Source organism: Cynara cardunculus (assembly GCF_001531365.2).
Source record: "Cynara cardunculus var. scolymus isolate 2C chromosome LG 1, CcrdV1, whole genome shotgun sequence".
Classification (NCBI taxonomy): domain Eukaryota; kingdom Viridiplantae; phylum Streptophyta; class Magnoliopsida; order Asterales; family Asteraceae; genus Cynara; species Cynara cardunculus.
In genome coordinates this window covers 5,947,975-5,955,568 of record NC_037528.1, presented here as the reverse complement: position 1 = coordinate 5,955,568, position 7,594 = coordinate 5,947,975, and the positions used below count along the sequence as shown (strand labels likewise).

Genomic DNA, 7,594 nt, shown 5'->3' with positions numbered 1-7,594 from the left:
TCTTTAAATTGGGTTTGTTCATAGAAACCGATCTAAAATTTGTACATAGGTGAAAATGAGAATGTGTACGTTGTAGCTTATTTATATCTTAGCCTATGAACTAAATCATGGACGGACCTACTATAGCGCATACGGTGGCACGTGTTACCGTATTATTCATCCTTCGAAGGATAAAAAATTTAGGTTCGTGAAATGTGCAACCGTATTAATTTATTGTGTGTCATCATATGTATTTTGAAACTACAATTAGAACAAGTTTTATTTGGTAAAGTTGATTTGCAAGACTTTTATTCCACCCCAAACCCAAGTTCGAATCCTCTTAATGTTATTTTCTTAGTCAAATGATGTCATCATTTGGAGAAAAAAAATCCGTATAGTGTCACCAATTGAAAATTTTCCCTATATTTTTTTCTTTTAGTCAAATAGCAACGTTTGAAAAAAAAAATCTGAGTCCATCCCTGAACTAAATATACGTCAGTTAAGTTTTCCAATATGGTTTCTTTGATCACTTTTTTTAAGGATACGTCGATCATTTTTGTCATACTAATTAAAGAGTTCATTAAAAAAATCTTGCTATGAAAATAAGGGTATATATCGAAACCATACATTTACATTTTAAATGTACATAATACGAATACATGAATTATTGACTAAATATATACGCAGAAAACCAACTTTACTGCAAAAAGACTACCATGTAATTATGATATGATAATTAGTGGGTTTCATCAAGCTTGGTTGGGTTGATGCAAGCCCAATCATATTTCGATCCAACCGTGTCGGTCTGTAAAATTTAGCAGGGGTGTTTAAGATTGCTTATTTAAAACAAATTCTGATTTTTGTAAAATTGTTTATCAATTTATGTTGTATCAAACTGGAGTTTTATAAAAGTGTTCGAATTAGCTTATGGTGATAACAAAACGTAATAAGCTGATAAGCAATTTTTTTCCATCCAAACACTAAAAACTCTTTATTACTAGTACCATACTGAAATAAGTTAGAATATAGTAACTTATCAAAAACTCCTTATTATCAGTGTCAAAACAATATATGTGTTTCTTTTTTTTTTCTCATCCAAACACTTAAAACCCTTATTACCAGTATCATACTTGAATAAGTTAATAAACACTTTAAATAAGCAATCCCAAACACCTCCTATAACACAATTGGTTTCTGTTAGCTCTTTATTGAGTTTGTCAACTTATGGATAGTCACTCCATCGGGAGTTTGTGCAATCTCGTACCTATTAAGTGAGCCTTACCTATGGTTATAAAGTGTATTTTTTTTTTTTGGCTTTTAGCTGGATTCGCAATTATAAATATGGGTTTTGTGAATCTATAACTATTTTGATAAATTTGAAGAGAAAATGACTAGAAAATGAAAACAACCTGGAAAAATAATATTTTAATAAAATTTCCATACAAATTTCCGAAGCGTTTGATTCGATTGCTGAAAATATAAAACCATAAACAGTGAATTGAGTTGGACTTGAAGTCAGCTCAACCCACACCGACCAGAAGAACAACTTTTGGTTGCTTCATATATGGGAGTTCACCATCTACAATCGTCCCTTCGGGGACATCCGATAAAATTGGAACGATACAGAGAAGATTAGCATGGCCCCTGCGCAAGGATGACACGCACAAATCGAGAAATGGTCCAAATTTTTTTTTGCCCAATTTTCCTATCATCGTCTTCGCCAAAACCCTCTTTTCCATGGTAAATTCATCAATGTCCGGCAATGTAAGCATCGACGTACGTTTTCAAATGAAGATATATTCCCACGGTGAATTCATCAACGGTCCACAGTGTAAGCAGCGGATTAGTTTTCACGTTGTGGTCACCGATCTATTTTTACTTCCACTCGGTTGATTATCGTCTCCTTATTTTCAATGAGGGCTCCAACTCGATGAAAGACCAGTGCCGCAGCCATGGGAGTATTTTGAGGAGGTATACATTAAAGCTTCGGCTTTCAAACGTCTGCTTGAATCTGTATGTATATGAGCAGATGTATGATTGTGTTCCAAATTTCTCTTTCTTCGGCTTTCAAACTCCAACCTTCACGCTAAAAAAAACACCAAATAAGTGGGCCGTTAACACCAAAAAAATACTCAACTCCAACCTTTTGCCGTCCACCTCTTCCACGGCAAATTTGCCGTTCATTTCCTTCCTCGGGCAAAACTTTGGTGTTTTTGGCGTGCGATTGGATCCAAAAGAACGGCAAAATTAGGGTTTTGCCGTTCGATTGGAGTTGCTTACATCTGTGTATGCTTTGCTCTTCAATTATGGCTTTTGAAAAATGATTTATGAACTAGGTTTCAAATTATGGTTGCTAATTTTCTGAACCTTAACATGTTACATTGGCCAATCTCAATGATGTTCAGGACGATTTGCACAGAAAATGTAGTAAGAATGATGATTCTATGAGAAGTGGTTGAATACCAACTGAAATCGACATGCAACATATGGATCTTACTTTTGATTTCTTCAACCATTTTTGGCAAGTAAGTATGATCTTTGCTTCCTTTTCTTCAACCTTTGATTCTATGCAGTAGTTGTCCCTGCAAGGATGTCAAAATAGAATTTGAATACTAAGTGGCCGTTTACCAAACACTTACCCGGTAAGTGCTTACCGGCAAAAATTAACACTATTATTTACTTACCGGGTAAGATTTTAGTCTATCAAAACAGCATCGTATGCAACAATTTACCCGGTAAGCACTTACCATGGTAAGAGTCGTTACCCTCACTTACCGGGTAAGACTCTTGGTCCTTGTATTACTCTTACCGGGTAAGCTTCTTGGTCCTTACCATATCTTCATTTGATGTTTAATTTAGATACTCATCTGCTTACAAGGAAGTTTCTGTAATTAACCAGGTGTAACAATGAGCTGAATTTGCTGATTTGTAATAAAATTGAACACATAAAACAACTAGCGATAACAAATTAATGATGCACGTTTATTTGCAAACTTAATGAGCTTAATGGTCTAGACGGCTTATTCACTCAACCATGCATGAGTGTGTTTTTACGGCTTAATTTTAAGCCATTAAGCCAAAATGATTGTATAGAATAAGTGAGGACCCCTCACTTGTCCCAACTAAGCCATCTCAAACAAATTAATATCATAAATATCCCTCCTTTTTGCCTCCCTCAGATCCATTGGTCTTCCGTCCCTGAGATCAGAGAAATAACGGAAAAAAATGAACAACCTCTAATCTACCATATGAAATATGACCTTTCCTTGTGTGATCTTAATATATTTCGTTTCTCTTAGTCTCTCATACATTGCAAAGATTTGTATCTTTGATTATTTGCATTGGCAAATTGAAACAGTGTGTGATCAGATGGGTTGCAAGTTCTAACAGACATGGATTCAACTTGTTTGGTATTTTCTATTCCTTGGTGCTACTTTTTTTGATACTTCTAAGTTACGACGTTATTGTATTACCATCATGTTGAACGAACATGTTTTTATCATTTTTTTCTCATGGTGTAGTATCTGACAAGTTGGCTCGATTCGTCCATTGGAGACATGTAGAGTGCCTTTCTTCCTTCACAGTACGAACAAACTTTGGATCTTCCGACCAGTAAATATGGTTTCCATCAAGCTTTAGCTTGGTGTTCTAAGTAAAAATGTTGTTTTTGTGTCTAATTTGAATGTGTGCCCATAAATCGTTGTATTTATTAAATCTTGCACAAATGTTGTCTTCATGCATTAGGGGTCGTTTACCAAACACTCACTCTGGTAAGCATTTACCAAGTCATATTACCTTACGGGATCAATATGACGAGAATCAAGAATCTTATCTGATAAGAACTAAGACAAAGATCGAGATTATTACCCGGTAAGTGAGGGCGGCAACGCTTACCATGGTTAGCATATGACACATTTTTTATGGATTAAAATCTTACCCGCCAAGTAAGTAATAGTGTTGCATTTTGCCAGTAAACACTTATCCGAGCGGATAAACATTTAGTAAAAGACTACCTAATTGAATCGTGTAAAAATTGTGGCATGGGTTCCTTTATGTCCATGATGAGAGAGAGAGAGAGAGAGAGGTAAATTGTGGTGTTGCAGGTGGATTCAGGGAGCACCTTTGTGTGAAGAATTAAAACATGTCCGAAATAAGATGGTTTAATGTTTTTATCAAGACAGGTCAGATGAAATAACTTAATATTAAATAAAATGTTTTAATGATTTGTATTGATGGATAAAGATCATTAAGAATGAGTAAAAATGTGTCATGCCTGATGACCAATCCTCTTTCATAGAGTCTCCCCTTATTAAGTGAGTGGTCCCTTGTAATCAAATAATTGATAGATCCATTTGGATTAAAATCTATCATCTTTCCAAACTTCTTTCATAATAAATACCCGAAAATAATCCAACAAACTTTTTTATTTTGAATGATTTTTTTAAATGAAAAAACCATTAAATTTTCTTATTTTAAACAATTAAGTTCTTGAACTATTTTTTTGAATGAAAAACCATTAAATTTTCTATTTTTGAATAAAAAATCATTAAACCTTTTCATTTTGATTGATTAGATATCTGAACATTCATTTAGTAAATAAATCACTGCACTTCTAAAAAGTGGGTATTTTAACTCGAAAAAATTACATTAACCGACTAATAAAAGTTCGGTAATTTATTTATTTTTTAAAAAAAAATCAAGGTCTCAATCATTTAAAATGTGAAAATCTAATGATTTTTTAAATCAAAAAATAAGTTCAAAATAAAAATATTTAATGGTTTTTTCATTAAAAAAATCGTTTAAGAATCAACCATTCAAAATAAGAAAGTTTATTGGACTTTTTAAAAACATTTCTTAATTACGAGTATTTATTGTGACCACAATAATGCAAACAAATAAATTGCCATCAATGGGGATATTAATGTGAATATTAATCAATTCTGTTGTATTTATTAATAACGACTTAGACAGATGATATTAGAAGATTTAGTCAAAAAAGAAACGTGTAACCAATTTAAAACTTGGAAATTGAATGTTTACAATTTCTCAATTGGTTTTTTTATTATTATTATTATTTAATTTATTAATTATTCATGAAATTTAAAAATAAAAAATAGGACTAAAAAATGTTAGGGGTTGTTTGGTTCATTTTTTATTAAGACATGTATAGATAAAGTTGTTTGTATTGATAATATTGTCTATATGATAACATATAAAATTATTATTCGGTTGTGTATTTAATAAACAGTCTGAATGTCATGAATGACCATTTTACCTTCGATCTATATTTTTGTTTGATAAAATATTGGTTGAATGACTTTGAATGATAAATATATCAATTTATAAGTTTATTAAACCTAACTCCAAACAATTTCATCTCCAAATATATCAAACCAAAATCTAAACCGTTTCATCAACATCCTCCTCCTCTCTCACTCCACCATTGCTGCTTCATTGCAGAGACGATTTATGAGATGGAGGAGTAGGGCAAAAAACTTCGAGTGCTGAGAACGGACCAACAATGGCACTGAGAATAAGAGGGCTGGTTGGTGGAGTGTAGAAAGAAGAACAGACCAACCATGGCAGGTCTTTTTTTAGTTGTTCTTTTTATATAAAAAGAACAAGGTAGTTGAAGAAACTTATGGATGAGTGTAGAGGACAAGTGAATTCTAGTTGAGCGAATAAGCTATTGGCTGAGTGAATAAGCCGCAACCAAACACCTATTGATGGCTGAGTGAATAAGCCATATAAGCTATACAACCTATTAAGCCAAAACCGAAACATGCCTAGCGGCCCAACTTGTTTTACCCACGTTAAAATTTACCAGTTTTGAGCAATTATCTTATATGTCTGACTTGTCGATTTTGCATACAATGAATTTTTAAAGTTAATGGATAAGTAGAAGTTGCATTTGAGTCAAAAAGGAAACCATCTCGAATGAACGAAAACAAGAGAAAAACAAATATTGAACAATTGAGTCTAAGTCTTGGATTGAAACTCACGTACTTTAAGTTAGAGGTTGTTTATTGAACACGTAGTGGTTCTTAATGGGTGACAGATGTTTACTCGATCAAAGATGGTGATGTTAACCGACGGTCTCACTGAACCAAATCTTATCTGGTAAGTGAGAGTGGTGATCTTTTATTCGATTATCACTTATCCAATTTTTGTTGTTAAACGACTCTTTAATGAATAATGTGGACTATATTATGTTGCAATCAATTTTAAATAATGGAAAAAAAGACGTATCCATCAGAGAAAAGTTTAAAAAGACCCAACAAACTTTTCCCCAACAAACTTTTCCATTTTAAATGATTTAGACTCTAAACTAGTTTTTGAATAAAAAAATCATTGAACTTTTTTATTTTGAATGATAAAATCCCTGAACTACTTTTTGATTGAAAAACCATGGTACTTTCTCTTTTCAAAGGAAAAATCATTTAACCTTTTCGTTTTAATTGATTAAGTCCATGGATATTTTTTAATAGATAAATCATTATACTTTTAAAAATTGGTTATATTCTTTTAACCGAAAAAAATTATATTAACCGACTAATAAAAATTCAATGATTTATTTATTTAAAAAAATCAAAATCTTAATCATTTAAAATGTAAAAGTCTAATAATTTTTTATTTAAAAAGAATAGTTTAGAAACTTAATCATTCATTCTTTTCATTTTAAAAAATAGTTTAGAGACTATTTGTATTTTTCCGTATCCCAAGGATGGTTTGAGAAATTTTCCTTTTTTTAAATAAACCTGTTATTTTTTTTTATAATTAGTTTATTTATTAAAAATATTTAATTTATGATTAACTTCAAACAAAATTCTAAGTTATAGATTTTAGTCATATTTAATAAATATTATCTTTTAATGTTTGCATATTTTTATTTATTAAAAACTATGGTAACTATTCATTTGGACGGTATGTATATATATATATACAGGTAACTGAAGTTGTTTCTTGATTTTTATGTACATGCACATGTGCATATAAGCAAATTGCTTAAATATACCAGTATATGCATACCGTCCAGATAAATGATTATCAGGATGTTCCTTAGTTTTTCAGTTTTTACGTTTTTTTTCCTAATCCTATCCTGATATATATATATATATATATATATATATATATATATATATACTTGAGATCATGTGAGACCAAGACTTTTTCGTGAGACCCGTAAGACCAATTCTCAACTCTTGAATTAGATCTACAATCGTCAGATCTGAACATTCACAAACGCCATGAGACTTCTCAATAATTACAAAATTGCCACCGTGCAATTTAGACCATTAAATCTTTAACTTATAAAGTTGATCAATGAACATAAATTGGTCTTACGGGTCTCACGAAAAACCCTTGATCTTACGTGAACCCAACCCTATATATATATATATATATATTTTTTTTTTTTCAAATACAACCTATCGCATTTGTACAACCAATGCAACCCAATAAATTAGGATATTTATGGAAATGATGAAAGTTCATTTATTATGATTTGAATATTTATGGAATATTAATATGGTTCAATAATTATGATCAATACTTTATATTAGGAAACAATAAAAACTTCTATGAAATAACATATTAATCAAATGAAATGGACGGT

General features: G+C 31.3%; 1 long non-coding RNA gene and 1 other non-coding gene across 2 annotated transcripts; both read left to right on the top strand.

Annotated features, from left to right (window-relative positions):
• The first annotated feature begins 1,517 nt into the window (after window positions 1-1,517).
• Window positions 1,518-3,692, top strand: LOC112528055. Its single transcript, XR_003070794.1, has 5 exons — window positions 1,518-1,810; window positions 1,898-1,950; window positions 2,385-2,504; window positions 3,338-3,389; window positions 3,501-3,692. It is a non-coding gene; the product is annotated as an uncharacterized LOC112528055 (long non-coding RNA).
• Window positions 1,567-1,669, top strand: LOC112503715. The gene has a single exon (XR_003068062.1). It is a non-coding gene; the product is annotated as a U6 spliceosomal RNA (small nuclear RNA).
• Window positions 3,693-7,594: the final 3,902 nt, after the last annotated feature.